The following is a 21562-nucleotide window of genomic DNA, read 5'->3' on the forward strand; positions in this document are numbered from 1 at the left end:
ATTGCTGACCGTTTCCAGAACATTGACACATTTTCGGCAGCACATTATTGTCTAGAATGTCAGGGTACACCTCCGTGTACATTGTTCTTGCCACTACAACCAACGGACTGAGACCATGCCACGAAAACCGTCTGCAGATCATAATGGAACGTCTTCCATACTTAACTGTTGGCACAACACACCCAGGCAAAAGGATTTCCCCAGATCCAGGTACGTCCATCTAATCTGAAGATGGAGTGGCCTGATTTTTCACTCCCTACTATGCTCTTCCATCGCTCAACTGTCTGACTACGCTCCTTCCACCACCGCAGACAGACTGACACTTTGCACTTCATGATGGATAGCTTAAGGGCTCTTGCCTACGACCGTGCTTTCACCGCGTATCACACGTGCATTCCCATCATAAACCATGGATGATACCTCCAAGAGTCTGCAAGTCATGTAACATGGTTTATGATACGTGACATGCTAATGAGACATGATCCATTCTAATGATAGGGATGTCCAAATACTTTTAGTAGCGTGATTATATATATATATATATATATATATATATATATATATATATATATATAGGATTTGGAGCTCTGTATCAAAAAATAATGCTGCAAGATATATTAAAAAAATATGAAATTAACAAAATGGCAATCAAAGGTGAACATTCACATTTAAAGGGGTTGCGTGATTACAAAAAAAAAATTAACAGCTTGCCATGGGTTAATGTACAAAAAGAGGGCATACTTGTCTTCGGCCCTCCAGGACACAGCTGAGTGGCTCCCACAGTCCCATCCCCAGCACCCGGTGCGGACATCACCGTCCTGAACTCTTGGCATCATGGCACCCAGAATTTTAGCACAGATGCCAGGAGTTCGGATGGTGATGCTTTGGCTTCTGATTGGCCACAGTGGTCACCTGATCTCTTGAAGACATCCACACCGGGTGTTGGGGCCATGGGAGCTGCTCAGTTGTGTTCCAGGGGGCTAGAGACAAGGGAGTATGCCCTCTTTTTTTGTTTTAACTCATGGCCAGCAGTTGAAAAAAACTTTTTTTTTGTAATCACACAACCCCTTTAAGCAATGATGGCATATCAATTAGATATACTATTTATGTCTAGGAGGGTTTTTTCCCCAAAACAGCACTCCTACCAACCGTGTGTTGTTAGGAATTGCATATAAAGCTCTTTTTAACATCCCCTTTGCCAAGTATTGACATATATAATGGATATGCCATCAATACCTGTGGTAAGAAAACCGCGGTAATTCCCAGTGTTAAATACAAACGAGGTGTTTAGAGAATGTGTGCAGTAAACAATGTTACGTTATTCTGTTATATCTATGACAAAATGTAAAATAATTTTGAGAAAGAAAAAGAAGTCTTTCATTCATTTACTTTTACATGACAAGAGACCAAAGAACTGAACTGAAGAGCTGGGTAAATTAGTGATGAAATTAACAGAAGGTTATTTGGATCCGTTACTCAATGCTAAGAAAATAGGGACACTTCCAGGGACACAAGTTTCCATGGAAAAAACCTAATAAAGAATCAACTGTCCCTGAAGACTGGAAGGACAGCTGGCCTCTGACACTTCATGATGTAAATGTAAAGTATTTGAACTTATTGGCATCCGCATTCCTCCATTGTAGAGAGATAAGACAGGAATCTATACTGTCAGGCATATCAGCTGTAGGGATGAACCACATGCTGGCTTACCTATGGCTCATAACACAGAGAACAAGCACACAAAAGGGAATCGGGGCACCTTGTGTACATGGTCTGGTCACTTGTAATAATCCAGAGCCACTGAAGGAAGTTGGGGTGAGAGAATCAAGGACCAGTCAAAGGCACAGTCTGGATCACCACTGTTTGCAGAAGGTAAGGAGTTCAGACACCTATATGAACTGCTTAGTGGTGGAATGGTGGGCAGGATCAGGGCTAGGGCCCAGATATAGACATCATCTATGTTATAGGCCGGCTATAACACTGGGTTGGATGTCACATAGTATGCTAGGCATCCAGTTCAGCCTGCCCCCCCCCCCCCCATGTTGATCCAGAGGAAGGCAAAAAAAAAAAAACAATGACACAGAAGCCAATTTGCCCCACCCTGGGGTAAAAAAAAGATCCTTCTTGACTCCATAATGGCAGTCAAAATAATCCCTGGATCAACACTCTTCAGAGAAGGTTCCTTCCTGACTCCATGTCCGGCATTTTGAAGATCACCCTATCAACAACCCATTCTGACTATTCAATGCCTATATTCTGTAATGTCATACTGCTCTAAAAAGACGCCTAGTCCCCTCTTAAGGCTCATTTAGACACAACGATTATCACTCAAAATTCATTCAAAAGCCATCTTTTAAGCAATAATCGTTGCATGTAAATGTGCCTGTCTTTCAGTTTTCTGCCGAACGATGGATTTCAGTTTGGCATGAAATCCATCCTTCAGCAGAACAGCTGATAAGACGGACTGCACGCTGTGCTCTGCCTGGGGAGTGCTGATAACAGATTACATTGTCTCAGCTGTCAATTTCTGTGGCAGAACAAAGTGAATGTATTCAGCGAACAGCGGGTGGTCTGTTCTCTGAATATAGCTCCTGGCAGCTCACACCCTACTAATTGGTACTAATAGGCATTAGTACCAATTAGTAGATTATGCAAAATAATTGCTTAAAAATCATTTTTTGAGTGATCATCTTTGTGTCTAAATGCACCTTTAAACTCTGTTACAGTAGCTCTTCTGTTGAGTAGTTACAAAAATTAAGCAGGTAGCATATGAAGAATGTCCACAGACACGCAGCTGATCTTCCCGTGATAATACCAGAGATAGAGTGGAATGGCGCGAAGCAGCACCTGAATACCTGACAGATTTCCCATAATGTGTAATGTCCAAGCAGCAGTTACTTAATGTTTCTCATACAATCCCGGAAAGTCGAAGTCAACTTATTCTTTGATTTTCTTCGATTTCTTCTGTCCCATAACAAAAAGCATGGATTAGCAGGAAACTGTTGGGTATTAAGCTTGAAGATGCTTTGTAGAGAGCATCATCATGAAGGTTTAGCAAGTCTTATGAGCCATGCAATGCTCCCTGGAGAAAAGCCATGCAAATGAGTGATGGAATAATGAGGTAGTTACCCTCCCATAGGTGCTGCTGTCGATGCATTAAACCATCACTCATTTGCATACAACTATCAAAGTTGTATTAATACTTCAAAAGACTTTCACTGTCAGAACCTCAGTTACCTTATGACGTGTACCCAAATTTCAGTTGTCCAATGACCTGAACAGTGCTCTAAATTTTGATACCATATAATAAAATCCAGATGTGTCACAAACGTTTTATTCACATCGCTATAAACTCATGTTCAGTATTGTACTGCCTGACAACGTCTCAAACGTTTGCAGTTCCCTCTGCTGGGAGCCTTTCAGGGAACTTTGCTATTGACTAAGGATGTAGCTGCATGCATTGACATTGATGTAAGAATCTTTGCTCCTAAAGCCACAGGTCAATGGTATACACCGATCAGACATAACATAAAAACCACCTGCCTAATATTGGGCAGACAAGGAAGATGGAACAATACTTCTGTAGCGCCACCTATTGGAAGGCAGCATTCCTGCAAATCAATGTCAGACTTTTTAGACAAGCCTTATAACAATGCCTGGGAATTGTAAGCCAAACCAGAATCCATACACAGACAGCTGTTTCGGGGGGTTTTGTCCCCCATCAGCATGCTGTAGGTTTCTGGCTTGGCTAGCGAAATGCTTATGATGTGGGTCTAGAAGGGTATCATCACTCCTTAAGGAGAGCACCTAGGAGGTGAGTGAGGAGACTTATAAGATCATCCATGCTCCTCTGGGAAATATACAAATATGGAAGATGGAACAATACCCCTGCAACACCACCTATTGGAAGGCAGCATCCCTGCAAGTCAATGTGGGACTGTATATACAAGTCTTTATAACAATAATTTGGAATTGAAGACCAATAGCCAGAAACCATACACAGACAGCTGTTTCGGGGTTTTTGCCCCTCATCAGTTCACCCACTTGCTGCCAAAAGAACTCTGACCTATTAAGGCCTGAATTCCATAAGACCTCCAAAAGTGTTCAGCAGTAACTTTTTAATCAATTTGTGCTACAGTAGTTCTTCTGTGGAATCAGACCAGACAGGCTCCAGACTTCACCCCCACACGCATCAAGGAGACTTATGTTTCACAGTAAACAAATCTGTGAGTAATTTTTAATACTAGAATTCGCATACAGGAAACGTGATCAAATTCAAAACAAGAATAAGTGAGCTTGCCGCTGGAAAATACTGAAAGCTGATAACATTAGGTGTTCACATTATATTTTGGCTGTACTGTACCTCATTTGGACACATTTTCTGTTAACATGCACACATATAAGCCTCACCACCTCCTGCCGTCTCCAACTCAAAATCCTCTCTCAGATACATTCTTTCCTCAACCTCAAGTCAACAAAAATACTACTGCATGCCCTCATCATCTCCCATCTAGACTACTGCTACATTCTCCAATGTACAACACTATGTACCCCTGCAATTCATCCTCAACTCTGCTGCTGGGCTGATCCACTACTGCCCTCATTACTCCTCTGTGTCTCCCCTCTGCCAATTCTTTTGTTGGCTACCCATGTTTAGCACAACATGGCAAGGCACTCAGGAACGCTTGATACAATGCCAAGTAAAAAGAGACGGGTTTACAAAAATACAGTTTTATTTCATCATAGGTTTGGGGCTGTTAGAGAAAAGCCTTGAAAGAGAAAAGAAGATAATCCACTAATGACATACAAGGGTGTTCACAAGCTCCCCTCCATACATCTCTGACCTAATATCCTAATACCTCCCCACATGTAATGTCCGGTCCACACAAGACCTCCTTCTCAACTTCAAAATGTCTCCCGTGCTTCATCTCTCCTCTAGAACTCGTTACCCCAACACATCAGACTCTGCCAACTTTGAAACCTTTAAAAGCAACCTGTAAAGTAAAGCATACAATCTACAGTAACCCTGTTAGCACTACACTACTATATGAGCAGCTTCTACCCTCATCCATTCTCTCCTTCCCCCACCCTCTCACCGGCAGGGTGCTCTCTCCTCTTGTACCTACCTGTCCCTTAAGTATTTGTGTTTATTGTACTTGCTTTACTTTTATGTAGTGCAGGTTAACCCACATTTACATACATGCAAGGCCTTGGAATGAATGGTGCTTTAAAATAAATAATAATTCTGAAAATAGGAATGATGAGATGAAAAACACAAAAACAGACCCAATTCTGTTACATCAACTTGAGCACGGTAACCTGGATGTGTGTGTGTGTGTGTGGGGGGGGGGGGGGGGGGGGGGGACACATGATTTGATCCAAGTATATGCTAAGAACGTTGCATTTTTATATGGTTAGTATATACAAGAGTTATCCTTTTTTATTCAGATATTACATGTGTATGAGTCTATTGTCACACACATATATATATATATATATATATATATATATATATATATATATATATATATATATATATATAAATATACATATATATACACACACACACACACACACGGTATACACACAGTGTTTTCCTGAAAATAAGACCCTGTCTTATATTCGGGGGATGTCTAGTTGCCTAGCAGGCTCAGGCCAGGTTCCCCCTGCTGCTCTGTGGAGCTCCAACACGCAAAGCCGCGGGGCTGATTGGCTGATTCAGAAATCCCGCCTCCAGAACCCAATGGCTCTGATTGGTTCATCCAGCTCTGCTCAGCCAATCAATACAGCACTTGATGAACCAATCACAGCCATCACATTGGTTCATTGAGCGCTGTGTTGGTTGGATGAGCAGCGCTCAAGAACCAATCAGAGCCATCGCTACCTGGAGGTTGGATTTATGAATCCTGTAACCAGGAAGGGATCTTTTGTGTGTGAAGGAAGACTGCAGGACGCATTGCAGAGCTCCAAACAGCAGAAGGAGGACCTGGAACAAGCCTGCTAGGTAAGTATTTTTTATGTAATGCAGCTAGGGCTTATTTTCAAGATAGGGCTTATGTTTTAAGCCTCCACAAAAATCTCGAAAAATCATGGTAGGGCTTGTTTTTGGGGTAGTTCTTATTTTTGGGGAAACAGGGTATCTTAGGCCGGTTTCACATCTGCTTTCGGAACTTCTGGCGCAAAATACCGGAAGAAAAACTGCTGCATGCAGCGCTTTTTTTTCTGGCTAAAATGCCGGGTGGCTGAGCGAAAATCTAATGGACCCCATTATAGTCAATGGAGTCCGTTTGTGGCTGTTCGGTTCCGTCATAAGACAGAGCTATTTGGCCCAGGAATTCCCTTTTTCCTGCTTCTCGAATAGAGCAAGAAATCGGAACCAGAACTGCCAATGCAGATGGAAAACCACTAGAGATGAGCGAACGTACTCGTCCGAGCTTGATACTCGTTCGAGTATTAGCGTGTTCGAGATGCTCGTTACTCGTAACGAGCACCACGCGATGTTCGGGTTACTTTCACTTTCATCTCTGAGACGTTAGCGCGCTTTTCTGGCCAATTGAAAGACAGGGAAGGCATTACAACTTCCCCCTGTGACGTTCAAGCCCTATACCACTCCCCTGCAGTGAGTGGCTGGCGAGATCAGGTGTCACCCGAGTATAAAAATCGGCCCCTCCCGCGGCTCGCCACAGATGCGTTCTGACATAGCTGAGGGAAAGTGCTATCGTGTTGGAGTTGCTATAGGGAGAGTGTTAGGAGTTATTGTAGGCTTCAAGAACCCCAACGGTCCTTCTTAGGGCCACATCTAACTGTGTGCAGTACTGTGGAGGCTGCTTTTTGCAGTGTTGCACTTTTTTTTTTGGTATATCGGCCGTGCAGAGCATTGCGCCCTGCAGTAATACTCCAGGGACAGAAGTGTGGAGGCAGGGACAGAAGACATATTATTGATTGAATATAGGCAGCGGGCCTTTTCTAAAAAATATTGGCCAAAAAATCTATTTGGCCTGCCTGTCACTGTGCTCAGTGTTCTGGGTCTGTGTGTGCTGGGTGGAGTAGTTCTACAAAATCATACGCAGCTAGCTAAGTGTTACAGCAGGCTTGCGCCAAATTATTTCCTGGCTCTGTCTGGGCTCTGAAATCACCGCTGTGTTGCAGTTGACAGTGCAACACTCTGCAGTTCTGTGACATAGTCCAGGGACAGAAGTGTGGAGGCAGCGACAGAAGACATATTATTGATTGAATATAGGCAGTGGGCCTTTTCTAAAAAATATTGGCCAAAAAATCTATTTGGCCTGCCTGTCACTGTGCTCAGTGTTCTGGGTCTGTGTGTGCTGGGTGTAGTAGATCTACAAAATCATACGCAGCCAGCTAAGTGTTACAGCAGGCTTGCGCAAAATTATTTCCTGGCATTCCGTAAACGAAGTCAGCCTCCAACCACAGGCCAATAAGCGGCACATTTAATTACAGCGTTCTGTTTCTGCACTACTGGTAATACACCATGCTGAGGGGTAGGGGTAGGCCTAGAGGACGTGGACGCGGGCGAGGACGCGGAGGCCCAAGTCAGGGTGTGGGCACAGGCCGAGCCAGTGCGGTGGCCAGGGGTAGAGGCAGGGCCATACCGAATAATCAACCAACTGTTTCCCAAAGCTCCCCCTTGCGCCATGCCACCCTGCAGAGGTCAAGGTGCTCTACGGTCTGGCAGTTTTTCACAGAGACGCCTGACGACCGACAAACAGTGGTGTGCAACCTTTGTCGCGCCAACATCAGCTGGGGAGGCACCACCACCAGCATGCGCAGGCATATGATGGCCAAGCACCCCACAAGGTGGGACGATGCTCGTTCACCGCCTCCGGTTTGCATCACTGCCTCTCCCCCTGTGCCCCAACCTGCCACTGAGATCCAACCCCCCTCTGAGGACACAGGCACTACCGTCTCCTGGCCTGCACCCACACCCTCACCTCCGCTGTCCTCGGCCCCATCCAGCAATGTCTCTCAGCGCAGCGTCCAGACGTCGCTAGCACCACTGTTTGAGCGCAAGCGCAAGTACGCCGCCACGCACCCGCACGCTCAAGCATTAAAAAGTGCACATTGCCAAATTGATCAGCCTGGAGATGCTGCCGTATAGGGTTGTGGAAACGGAGGCTTTCAAAAGCATGATGGCGGCGGCGGCCCCGCGCTACTCGGTTCCCAGTCGCCACTACTTTTCCCGATGTGCTGTCCCAGCCCTGCACGACCACATCTCCCACAACATTGTACGCACCCTCACCAACGCGGTTACTGCCAAGGTCCACTTAACCGACACGTGGACAAGCACAGGCGGGCAGGGCCACTATATCTCCCTGACGGCACATTGGGTGAATTTAGTGGAGGCTGGGACAGAGTCAGAGCCTGGGACCGCTCACGTCCTACCCACCCCCCGAATTGCGTGCCCCAGGTCGGTGGTGGTATCTGCGGCGGTGTATGCTTCCTCCACTAAACCACCCTCCTCCTCCTCCTCCTCCTACGCAACCTCTGTCTCACAATCAAGATGTGTCAGCAGCAGCACGTCGCCAGCAGTCGGTGTCACGCGGCGTGGCAGCACAGCGGTGGGCAAGCGTCAGCAGGCCGTGCTGAAACTACTCAGCTTAGGAGAGAAGAGGCACACGGCCCACGAACTGCTGCAGGGTCTGACAGAGCAGACCGACCGCTGGCTTGCGCCGCTGAGCCTCCAACCGGGCATGGTCGTGTGTGACAACGGCTGTAACCTGGTGGCGGCTCTGCAGCTCGGCAGCCTCACGCACGTGCCATGCCTGGCCCATGTCTTTAATTTGGTGGTTCAGCGCTTTCTGAAAAGCTACCCACACTTGTCATACCTGCTCGGAAAGGTGCGCCAGCTCTGCGCACATTTCCGCAAGTCCCACACGCACGCTGCCACCCTGCGGACACTGCAACATCGGTTTCATCTGCCAGTGCACCGATTGCTGTGCGACGTGCCCACACAGTGGAACTCTACGCTCCACATGTTGGCCAGGCTCTATGAGCAGCGCAGAGCTATTGTGGAATACCAACTCCAACATGGGCAGCGTAGTGGTGTGAGGGTATATATATATATTGCCATATGTTTTTTTTATGTTTTATACCTGTATGCAAGTTCTATACAATTCCAAATGAGAGAAAAAACTTATATGTCGCCTTACATCAGATATTCCAAGAGGCTTTGCAAGAGATGTTCTAGAAATTCAGAGAAGATACCGAACCAGACACAAGGACGCATGTACTTGGCTGTTTTCCCAGAAGCCCATATCAAGATGTTCAACCATGTACATAATTTTCACTGTCTCAGGCCCGAAATCCGGACTTCTTAGAATTGAGTGGGTGATTCTTTGCACTGAAGTTAATTGAATACGTGATTTTCTGTACAAGCCAGAGGCGCCAGTATCAAGATAATGACTGTTATATGATTTTCACTGTCTCAGTCCGCAAATCCGGACTTCCCATATATGGTTATGAGCCCATCACCCCCTTGGGGATGGGACAAAGGGTATAAGATCTCATGTAATCTGTAATAAAGCACGGCGACGTGGGCACAGCCGAGAGCCATGTCCCGTGTGAGGAATGATACCAGATCCCTGTGTGGTGTCTCTTCTTACCGCCGGCAACGGGGCAAGTGGGGTGGGCCCGATTGGTGCTGTATTTAGAATTTTAACCCTGATAAATGGCGCCCGAACGTGCGGCGACAAAACCGGAGCTTACAACGCATTCCACCCGGATCCACGCCACTGAGAAACCGTCCTGCTGCAAACCGAGCCTGATCAACTCACTTAGAACTCCAGGTAAGGCCAGCATATATTTATGTTGTGTTTTACTGCGAGTCTTGCAGCAGGAGGGACTATCTGTGGTTTGTGACCGGACGGGTTGGGTTAAGAGTTCTACACGTTAACTCGTGTGGGCTCCGGGTTTGCCGTCATGGACCACTGACCGTGATATGCGCACCAATCGGTCACCCGGAAACTAGTCTGTAGTCTATTTGTACTTTGAAGTCTGTAACGTTTTAATAATAGTGGAGATTGGTGTATCTGCAGAAGTTTGTTTTTTCTCTCTTTCTTTTCATTTAATCTCACAAGAGAAGGGACACTCAGTTTAGTTTAGTTAGTTGTTAATGGTTTAGCAGAGAGGGATGCATTTTGTGAGATAAGGCTTCATAAGAGAAGGGACTCTCGGTCGGTTTGCCTTATATATGGGGCTAGCGATTTGATTTCAGAGAGATGCATTTTATGGGGCTGGTTCCATAAGGAGAAGGGACCCTCGGTTGTTCTGCCGGTATATAAGGGGCTGACAATTTGAAAATTAAGAGGGATGCATTCTATGGAGCGTGTTATTATTATTATTATTGTTGTTGTTGTAATATGCGTAAGATCTTATTAAAGAAGACAGAGCCCCTCAAGGGCTGCCGCCGTGTGGATGAATCTGTAAAATGTAAGAAAACTCTAATGAAAATGTGTGACACCGACCCGCACGGCAGATTACAAAATGGTGTCTGGGAGGAGGTCTTTAGGACCGAGAGGTGCCTTGGAAGACCAAGGTTTTGCTAGACAGTGCTGGAGGAGGAGGAGGAGAGAGAGAGACAGTCAGAGAAAGTTGTATGTACACATTATTTGTTTAAGAAAGTATCCGTAAGTGAAATGTTGAAAAGTACAGTAAGTGATCAAGAGGGCGTCAGGAGAGTGTCTATTAAAGGTTATATTGGCAGTTAGGTAGGGGAGAGAAAGTGCTGAAGGAGCAAGCAAGTCGATAAGGAAGTTACAATGCATGTGATTTGTTGGCAAAGAGAGATGAAAATGTGTATAATACAAGATAGATAATAGATAATATGTATAATCCATACTAGGTGGATATATATGTGTATATATGTATATACTGTAAGTGCAAATAGTTAACTGAGCTTGCTTTTAGGGGAGAAGAGTTTGTTGACATGTAGCTGCGAGTCTCTGTGTAGCCTTCCAAGGTCAAGAAGATAACAGCGAGAGAGAAAATGCAATAACAACCTTGGTTAATATCTTGGCTTGCTTACAATGAATTGAAATGAATTTAATTAGTTATACTGTCTTAGTAGGCAGGGAAATATAGTAATTTCTAATGTATATTCTTACTTATACAGGGGTTGAAAATGAATGTTGCAAGGTCCCAGGATATGTGTTAATTATGATTTCAAAATGCAGGCAATAGTTTAAGCTAAAACTTATTCAGTCTGTGTTTCATATTCGCGGAGAGATAACAGTCAGGGTCACAAGGGGGGTTGAAAAATACCCACAGAAACTAAAACACTTCAGTGTTTAATACAGCATATAATAGCTTCAGTAGATAAGAAATATAGAATATTTCAGTCACTCAGCAAACTTTTTCACATAATTTGTCATAAATAGCGCTCATTCACAATCTCATCTCAATAGAATCGTGTACTTTATAAAATTAAAAGCACTCACCTCAATGTTTTTCAACTGATGTATGTATGTTTGTCAAACTTTTTTTTCTGTGCATCTGTATGGACTGGTACACCTCCAAGGGGGGTGACGGAGCAAACTTGAGCGCATGGATGGATGAGAGTTAGTGACCCGTGTTCGGGCTGTGGTGGAATGTGTGATGCAGATAATTGACTGGGGATAAAAGTCCTCCCCATGCATGGGACTTTGCTTGGTTGAGATGTGGATGCTTAGACTGTTACGCTGAAATTAAGCTGAGAAGACGGACGCAATGTGCCAATATCGAAGGGGTGGAGCTAGATGATGTAATAGTACGTAGTAATGTTTCATCCCTCTTCTCTACAAGGGAGGGGTGAGGATCTTGAACAGCTAGTAAAAGTTTGTTTTGTTTTTTTTTCTCCTGTCTGAAATTTGATAAAGATATTGCAGGCAGGATCAGACTAATAATGAATTCACTTAAAGGGATATCACATTTCAAATATGAATAGATGTTTGTAGATTATTCTTCCCCGATGTAACTCATGTCTCTGGTATTGGTGTTAACATTTTACAGGCCTTATCTGCATCCATCAAATCTTTTTACAATGTTGTACTAACGTAAACCCGGCTACTATTGTTCCAATTGAGTACCCTGGTTTAAAGGGGGGGGGGGGGGAGAAGGCATAGGTGATCTAGGTATTGCAAGTCAGCCATTTTTAAATTCAGCCATTTTAAAAAAAATTTTTGCAAGCCATTTTTAAATTTTTTTAAAAATTTTTTGCAACAAGGTTCTGATCTTTTTCAAATAGAATACCAGCCTGATTGTCTAGCAGTGATGCAACAAGAAAATTTAAGTTTTAAAAAGTTACTGAAGCCCTTGTTAATAATGCATATATGGTTATGAGCCCATCACCCCCTTGGGGATGGGACAAAGGGTATAAGATCTCATGTAATCTGTAATAAAGCACGGCGACGTGGGCACAGCCGAGAGCCATGTCCCGTGTGAGGAATGATACCAGATCCCTGTGTGGTGTCTCTTCTTACCGCCGGCAACGGGGCAAGTGGGGTGGGCCCGATTGGTGCTGTATTTAGAATTTTAACCCTGATAGTGGGAGTCAGCCTCCTCAATTATTTACAGAAGAGTGGGCCTGGTTGGCAGCCATCTGCCAGGTCCTTGGAAACTTTGAGGAGTCTACCCAGATGGTGAGTGGGGATGCTGCAATCATTAGCGTCACCATTCCTCTGCTATGCCTCTTGAGAAGTTCCCTGCGAAGCATAAAGGCAGACGCTTTGGAATCAGAAACGGAGGCGGGGGAAGACAGTATGTCGCTGGATAGTCAGAGGAACCTCATGTCTATATCTCAGCACGTTGAGGAGGAGGGGGAGGAGCATGCGGAGGAGAGGGAACAGACAGCTTGGCCGACTGCTGAGGGGACAGATGCTGCTTGCCTGTCATCCTTTCAGCGTGTATGGCCAGAGGAGGAGGAGGAGGAGGGGGAGGGGGAGGAGCATGAGGAGGAGGGGGAAGAGACAGCTTGGCCCACTGCTGAGGGGACAGATGCTGCTTGCCTGTCATCCTTTCAGCGTGTATGGCCAGAGGAGGAGGAGGAGAAGGGGGAGGAGCATGAGGAGGAGGGGGAAGAGACAGCTTGGCCCACTGCTGAGGGGACAGATGCTGCTTGCCTGTCATCCTTTCAGCGTGTATGGCCAGAGGAGGAGGAGGAGGAGGGGGAGGAGCATGAGGAGGAGGGGGAAGAAACAGCTTGGCCCACTGCTGAGGGTACAGATGCAGCTTGCCTGTCATCCTTTCAGCGTGTATGGCCAGAGGAGGAGGAGGAGGAGGAGGGTCCTGAAAGTGATCTTCAGAGTGAGGACAGCCATGTGTTGCGTACAGGTACCCTGGCACACATGGCTGACTTCATGTTAGGATGCCTTTCTCGTGACCCTCGCATTACACTCATTCTGGCCACTACGGATTACTGGGTGTACACACTGCTCGACCCACGGTATAAGGAGAGCCTTTCCACTCTCATTCCCGAAGAGGAAAGGGGTTCGAGAATGATGCTATACCACAGGGCGCTGGTGGACAAACTGATGGTAAACTTCCCATCCGACAGCGCTAGTGGCCGAAGGCGCATTTCCGCGGCCCAGGTAGCAGGGGAGGCGCAGAGATCAGGCAGCATGTACAGCGCAGGCAGGGGAACACTCTCTTAAGCCTTTGACAGCTTTATGGCTCCCCAGCAAGACTGTGTCACCGGTCCCCAGTCAAGGCTGAGTTGGCGAGAGCACTGTAAAAGGATGGTGAGGGAGTACGTAGCCGATCGCACGACCATCCTCGGTGACGCCTCTGCCCCCTACAACTACTGGGTGTCGAAGCTGGACACGTGGCCTGAACTCACGCTGTATGCCCTGGAGGTGCTTGCTTGTCCTGCGGCTAGCGTCTTGTCAGAGAGTGTGTTTAGTGTGGCTGGGGGAATCATCATGGATAAGCGTACCCACCTGCCAACCGACAGTGCCGACAGGCTTACACTCATCAAGATGAACAAAGCCTGGATTTCCCCAGACTTCTCTTCTCCACCAGCAGACAGCAGCGATACCTAAACAATACGTAGGCTGCACCCGCGGATGGAAGCATCGTTCTCTATCACCATCCAAAACGGGGACCTTTTAGCTTCATCAATCTGTGTATTATATTCCTCCTCCTCCTCCTGCTCCTCCTCCTGAAACCTGACATAATCACGCCGAACGGGCAATTTTTCTTAGGCCCACAAGGCTCAGTCATATAATTTTTGTAAACAATTTTTATACGTTTCAATGCTCATTAAAGCGTTGAAACTTTCACCTCAACCAATTTTTATTTTAACTGGGCTGCCTCCAGACCTAGTTACCAATTAAGCCACATTAACCAAAGCGATTAATGGGTTTCACCTGCCCTCTTGGTTGGGCATGGGCAATTTTTCTCAGGTACATTAGTACTGTTGGTACACCAATTTTTGGGGGCCCTCGCCTACAGTGTAATCAAATTAATTTTTTGCCCACCTGCATTACAGCTCACATAACATCAGCTGTGATGGACACTGCAATGGGATATATTTATGTACCGCCAGTGGCTTCCTGGCACCCACCCATGCTGTGGGTCCACAGGGAGTTGTACCTGCATGTGTCCACTTCTAAAGAACCCCAGTCTGACTGGGGCATGCAGTGTGGGCCGAAGCCCACCTGCATTAAACATGAATTTATTACCTCAGCTGTGATGGGCAATGCAATGGGATATATTTATCTACCGCCGGTGGCTTCCTGGCACCCACCCATGCTGTCGGTCCACAGGGAGTTGTAACTGCATGTGTCCACTTCTAAAGAACCCCAGTCTGACTGGGGCATGCAGTGTGGGCCGAAGACCACCTGCATTAAACATGAATTTATTACCTCAGCTGTGTTGGGCACTGCAATGGGATATATTTATGTACCGCCGGTGGGTTCCAGGGAGCCACCCATGCTGTGGGTGCACACGGAATTCCCATTGCGGAGTTGTACCTGCCTGTGACTATTTATAAAAAACCGCGGTCTGACTGGGGCATGCAGACACCTTGACAGAATGAATAGTGTGTGGCACATAGGTTCCCCATTGCTATGCCCACGTGTGCAGCTCCAGATGGAGGTGGCACAGGATTGCATTTCTCATTGTTTCTGTACAGCATTGTGGACTATCGCCCCACCCCTTTTAAAGAGGGTTGCTGCCTAGCCGTGCCAACCCTCTGCAGTGTGTGCCTGCTTTTCCTCTGGCAGACGCACTTATAAATAGACATAAGGGTGGCGTGGCATGAGGGCAGCTGAAGGCTGGGCAGGGACAGTTTGGTGTGCGCTGTGGACACTGGGTAGTGCGGGGGGGGGGGGGGGGGGGTTGGTCAGCATGTAACCCAGGAGAAGTGGCAGCGGAGTGTCATGCAGGCAGTGATTGTGCTTTGTTGGAGGTAGTGTGGTGCTTAGCTAAGGTATGCATTGCTAATGAGGGCTTTTCAGAAGTAAAAGTTGTTGGGGGGGGGGGGGCCCACTCTTGCCGCTATTGTGGCTTAATAGTGGGACCTGTGAACTTGAGATGCAGCCCAACATGTAGCCCCTCGCCTGCCCTATCCGTTGCTGTGTCGTTCCCATCACTTTCTTGAATTGCCCAGATTTTCACAAACGAAAACCTTAGCGAGCATCGGCGATATACAAAAATGCTCGGGTCGCCCATTGACTTCAATGGGGTTCGTTACTCGAAACGAACCCTCGAGCATCGCGAAAAGTTCGTCTCGAGTAACGAGCACCCGAGCATTTTGGTGCTCGCTCATCTCTAAAAACCACCCTTAGCCTGATGCAGTGCAGTTTATTATCAAAACAGCTCTGCCCTCCTGTGGATGCATTATGTATCTACACATTATGCCTCACACTCACTCATCTACGGGGTGGGCCACGGAGAAGTAGCCCGGTACCAGACTCTTATGAAATCTGTCTAAAAGAGAATCTGTGTTGCCCATAGCAACCAATTACAGAGCAGCTTTCATTTCTTATACTGCTTGGGTAAAATGAAAGTTGCGATGTTATTGGTTGCTATGGGCAACACAGTTTTATTTTTTAGCCAGCCTTCATAAGAGTGTTGTGCTAATTTTGCGTGGCCCCCCTGTACAACAAGCATCATTAGAATGTTGTTTACCGGGAAATACTTAATTGAAGCCTGCAGAGCCTTTTCAAAACTTTTGCTAGTGTCTACAAAAGTAGGCCAGTGGGGCAACATAAAAGGGGACTTCCATGTATTTTGTGCATTTGAAATAGCTGATGCCCTTGTATTATAACTGTTATTCCTAATTCCACTGAATAATGTCCCTGAGCCGGGAGATTTATATATGTAGATCTTAGTTCTGACCAGCTCAGATCAACTTGGGGTTAGGTGTTCAGTTTCTAGTAAGTTTCTCAGTTTGTGTAATGCAATTACATGAACCCACCACAGAAACAGCCTATAGGGGGATAAAGACACTCCTACCACAGTTACTGATGATGACCCCTAAGATCCTCTCACACTATTATAATAGAGGAGATCACAGCTCGGCCGCCTGACTGTATACTTATGGTCTGTAGCTTATTTAGATGAATATATAAGGTAATGATAACTAAACTGTACGTCCAGCAGCCAAAAAAGCTATAGCCTCAGCTCATGATGTGCTGATGCATCATGGGACAGATGTGAAAGTAAAAAGAAAAAAAAATCACCATCAAGATGAGACAGAGGACTGAACTACATGGAAGTGACTGCAATATACAGAGGAGACATCCAGGGTGTGACAGGTTAGGGGCGGGGATGGAAAATGTGTTTTCACTGGAATGGCCCTTCAATTGTAATCTATGGGTAATATATATACAACAGTCTGATATACAATTGTATAGGTTAGAGCTCTATGTTCAGAGCATACATCGGCAGCTTATACACTGAACATAAACATGGACACATTATAATTGGAAAAACACTTAAAATTGTAACTTTTTAATTTGAAATTTTGAATTTATATCTCATGTAAATGTATTTGACACAGAACTCAGTTGCCTTATGAGCATTTTTACCCACTTAGGGTGGATTTAGACGACCGTATATCGGCTTGGTTTTCACGCCGAGCCGATATACGGTGTCCTCATCTGCAGGGGGGGGGGGTGTGGAAGTGCCCCCTCTCTGCCCCTCTGCACTATTTGCAATGAAAGGAGGCAGGGCGGGGGCGGGGCTAAGTTTCAAGAATTAGCCCTGCCCCCACCCCTCCCCATTGCAAATAGTGCAGAGGGGCAGAGAGGGGCGGGAGCTCAGAGCACTGCTCATGGCTCTTCCAGGCTCCCCCCCCTGCAGAGAGAGACGACGTATATCGGCTGGGCGTGAAAACCGAGCCGATATGCGTTCGTCTGAATCCAGCCTTAGTGACATAACTAATTTTAGCCAGTAAATTGTATCCCATTTTGTGTTCCAGTAGTCCTAACCTTATTTTCTCAGCCATATAGCTGTATGACGCCTTGTATTTTGCAGGATGAGTTCTAGTTTTTATAGGAACCAATTCTGGGTACATATAATGTATTGAATAGCTTTTATTTTATTTTTTTCTGGGGCCAACTGAAAAAAGCTATTTCACCATTTTTTTGTGATTTATTTTTATGGCATTCACAAAAATAATTATCTTTGTGTGTCGCCACGTTCCAGGACCAGAGCATTTTTATTTTTCAGTCGAAAAGCTATATCGGGGTTCTTTTTTTGTGCGACAGTTTGAAGTTTTTATTCGTACCATTTTGAGTTCTATATGATTTCTTAAATTATTATTTTTGGGGAAACGAGATGATCAGAAAATAGCTATATTGGAATTTTATTTTATGGAATTTTCCATACTTGATAAGTGATGTAATATTTTATAGCATGGGTTGATATAGATGTGGTGATACCCATTATGTGCAGTGTGATTTTTTGTTCTTTTCATTTTTTTAATATTTAAAGGGAAAAAAAGTTTTAACATTTTGTTTTCTCTAAAAATGTTTAGATGCCGCAGTCAGAAATAACTGCAGCATCTGTGGGGTCAAAGTCTGTGGAGTAGTGATTAGATGAACATCTCAACAATTCACTTATTTTCTGGGAAAACCCCATATGTGACAATCAGAGAACAAATATGCTTTCTGGATTATGGTGGGGGGCGGGTGATAATATGAAGAAAAATCTAGATCACCCCTCCCTGCAGGCTGATCTCCCCTCCCCCTCCTTCCTCTGCACACACTGACTAAAAATCGACAGCTGCAAATTCAGTATTCCTGACTCCACTTCAAATGGCTCCAATTCTGTAAGGACTACGAACATGCTACGGAAATTTTAGTTTTAAAATGCCTGATAGAACCGGAGCTGCAGACATAACTGGAATGTTTTTTTCCTACAGAATGAACAGAACTCGTTCAAAACTGCTAAACATGGCCAGAAACTTACTTAGGTGACGTGTGCATTGTCCTACGTTATACTTATTTCTGATACATATCCAGAAGTTGAAAACTTTTATTCCCCTTGTATCTAGTTTGATATCCACATTCAATTATAAAACATAGTCAGCGTTGCCGCTCTCATTTTTTAGACAACTTATTAACATGTTAAAGACCAATCATGGTAATTATACAGCGCTACCTCTTGGGCGCTGCATTTTTGCTATCGGCCTCTGCTCCTGCAATCAAGTAGTAACAGGCCATGTCCTTGGCTTTCAGACACAGTCGAGGATCTGGAGAAGAGAGAAGCGTTTTTTAACAGCTTCTGCCTTCTTCTTCTTTCCTGGCTACATAGCTCTCAATGAGCGCTATGTACTAAAGAGTGAAAGTAGAAGCATTACTTCCACTATGTAACTCGGAGATCATATGACCACCGGGTGCCCCTGTTACAGCACAGCTGCAGGGTCCTAGCAGACCCAGATCAGCTAGGCTAGTAACTATTGTCACTACAGGGGGATGTTTCCCCCTGTAACTGGGGCTCCTATAGATGCAGCTACAGTGGAAAAGTGTGAAATAAAAAAATGTGAATGACCCTCAGAGGTCTTATATGATGTCATGGGGGGTCATAGATGATTAAAAAAAAAGTTACAAAAATAAGTTTAAAAATTACAGAATAAAATAAAAAATATATATATAGAAAAAAGAAAAATCACCCAAATCCGACGACAACCAAAACTCTACCTCCTTTCCACTTCCTCTACGCTGACGACACCCAGCTATAAACCTCTTCCTGTGACATTTCTGCACCTTTCCTCCGAGACATCTTCGACGGTATGTCTGCTGTCTCAAACACCATGTCCTCCCTTTTTCTCAAACTTAACCTCTCAAAAACTGACCTAATTTTTCCACCCTTCACCAGCCGCCCTCTCCCTAACATCTCCATATCAGTAGCTGGCACCTTCATATCCCCAGAAAGAACGCCTGCTGCTTAGAGGTCACATTGGACTTGGACTCCCCCCCCCCCCCCCCCACATCCAATCTCTGGCCCAAACCTGCCACCTGCACCTCAGGAACACTGCAAAGTCTGTCTGTTCCTGACCATGGACATGCTTAAAGACTCTTATTGTTGTCCTCATCCATTCCCGACTTGATTACTGCAACTCACTGCTAATTGGCCTTCCCCGCACTAGACTCTTCCCTCTCCAATCCATACTAAATGCAGCAGCTAGACTCCTCTTCCTGTCCAGCTGCTTCTCAGACGCCCCTGCACTATGCCAGTCTCTGCACTGGCTGCCCATGTATTACAGAACTCAATTGAAACTCATCACCCACACTCAGAGTTCTCCATGGCGGCGCGCCACCGTACATCACCTCCCTCCTGTCCATACATCACCCATCCCACACGCCAACACAGTCAGACTAGATGTCCCCCTAATACGAACCTCACATGCTCGCCTCCAGGACTTCACCAGAGCAGCACCCACCCTATGGAACGCTCTACCCCAAGACATCCGGACAATCCCTGATGCACTGAATTCCATACGTGCCCTAAAGACTCAACTCTTCAAAGAAGCATACCAACTCCCCTGATTTTAGTCCCGCGCTCTCAAATTACACCCATCATGTTCACTCTTTGCCCCCATACCTCCTATACTACCCCACCCCATCCTGATTCAGCTCCCTCATGCATTAAAAGTGCTGTGGAGTAAGTTGGTGCTAAACAACGATTATTATTAAAACTATACAAATTATATATCGAAGCGTACGACACAAAATGAGGAACCCATTCCCATAACTTATTTTAGCATGAATATACTAATTTTAAAACTAAAATGAAAAAAAGAAAAAAAAGGATTAAAACAAAAAAGCCCTACAGGTCACGGGGAAAAAAAGCACCAAAAATAATTTTGGTAGCTGAAGAAAAAAAACAAGGCAGTAAAACCATCACATGGCTAAAATCCCTAAAAAGTGATTGGTCCTAAAACACCCTGGTTCTTAAGGGGTTAAAAGAAGATTTCCTGACATATATTGCATAAGTACGCAAAGGCTTCCAATGTATATCTCTGCATAAGAATGTAGCGGTCTACATTTGCCCATTGAATCCAGCCGTGAAAAATGTAGTGTATATCACATAATATATGTAAAGAAAGACAAAAAAACTCCTTCTGCGCTCTTTTAGGGGTCTTGCAGTCCGAACAAGAAAACTGTCAGAACTCCTCAATATGTAGCAGAGTATATTTATTTGTACATATAGTACATAAAAGTCAGTGTAAATTTGTAATGAATTTTTTTGTCTTTCTTCACATTGCACTTTCCCCATTGTTGGGTTTGATACCTTCTGGGGCGATCTTCTACTGCTGCATCTCCTTGGACCAAGGATTTTGGGGATCCTGCACAAAGCACCTATAGTTCTACAGGCTAACGGGGATCATCGGTGCAAGCGGGTAACCCCCCTTTCTGTGGGGATCCCGCTTTGCACCAGGTGAGTAAAAATCCCTAATTTGAGACTTCTTGATCTTTGTGTGGTGGCGCGGATCTATACCTCTTTGAACATAATATATGTACATTTAAAGGTTACCAGAAGTTCTGATTTAAGTGGAACAGTCTTGCTTTGGGACTGTTCTGGTCCCAAGCGGGCCAGCCATTTGTCCCACTTTCGTGACGTCTGTGAAGCTTTTGGCACATGGAGTCACCATAAAGGTAATTAGCAGCCAGGGTGCCGCAGCTCTCCGGTCGTAATCACTCTTTGGCACTGCTGAGAGATGCACAGACTGACGACAGTGTGTGCCTCCGGGATCCTACTCCCCTGACCTCCCCACATTGGTTCCGCAGGAGAAGAGGAGAAGGTAGGAGGCGTCCGCACGCAGCAGTGCCGTGAAAAGGAACAGCGGCGCTCTTAAGACCAGGAGAAGAGTGAGTATATCGGTTTCAGAGGGGAATCTTTTACTACTGAGGCTACTGTGGGGGTCACTTACTACTAGGGTCAATATAGGGGACACTATTACTACTTGGGCTACTGTGAGGCACACTATTACTACTGAAGCCAATACAGGGGACAGTATTACTACTCGGGCTGATATAGGGGACACTATTACTACTGGGGCTACTGTGAGGGACACTATTACTACTGAAGCCAATACAGGGGACAGTATTACTACTCG

At 45.4% G+C, this 21562-nt stretch overlaps 1 long non-coding RNA gene across 1 annotated transcript; it reads left to right on the forward strand.

Moving 5' to 3' along the window:
- Positions 1–1679: 1679 nt before the first annotated feature.
- Positions 1680–21317, forward strand: LOC136610775 (uncharacterized). The gene is made up of 3 exons (XR_010790164.1): positions 1680–1872; positions 20779–21101; positions 21234–21317. It is a non-coding gene; the product is annotated as an uncharacterized lncRNA (long non-coding RNA).
- The last annotated feature ends 245 nt before the right edge of the window (positions 21318–21562 follow it).

Source organism: Eleutherodactylus coqui, chromosome 2 (assembly GCF_035609145.1).
Source record: "Eleutherodactylus coqui strain aEleCoq1 chromosome 2, aEleCoq1.hap1, whole genome shotgun sequence".
NCBI lineage: Eukaryota > Metazoa > Chordata > Amphibia > Anura > Eleutherodactylidae > Eleutherodactylus > Eleutherodactylus coqui.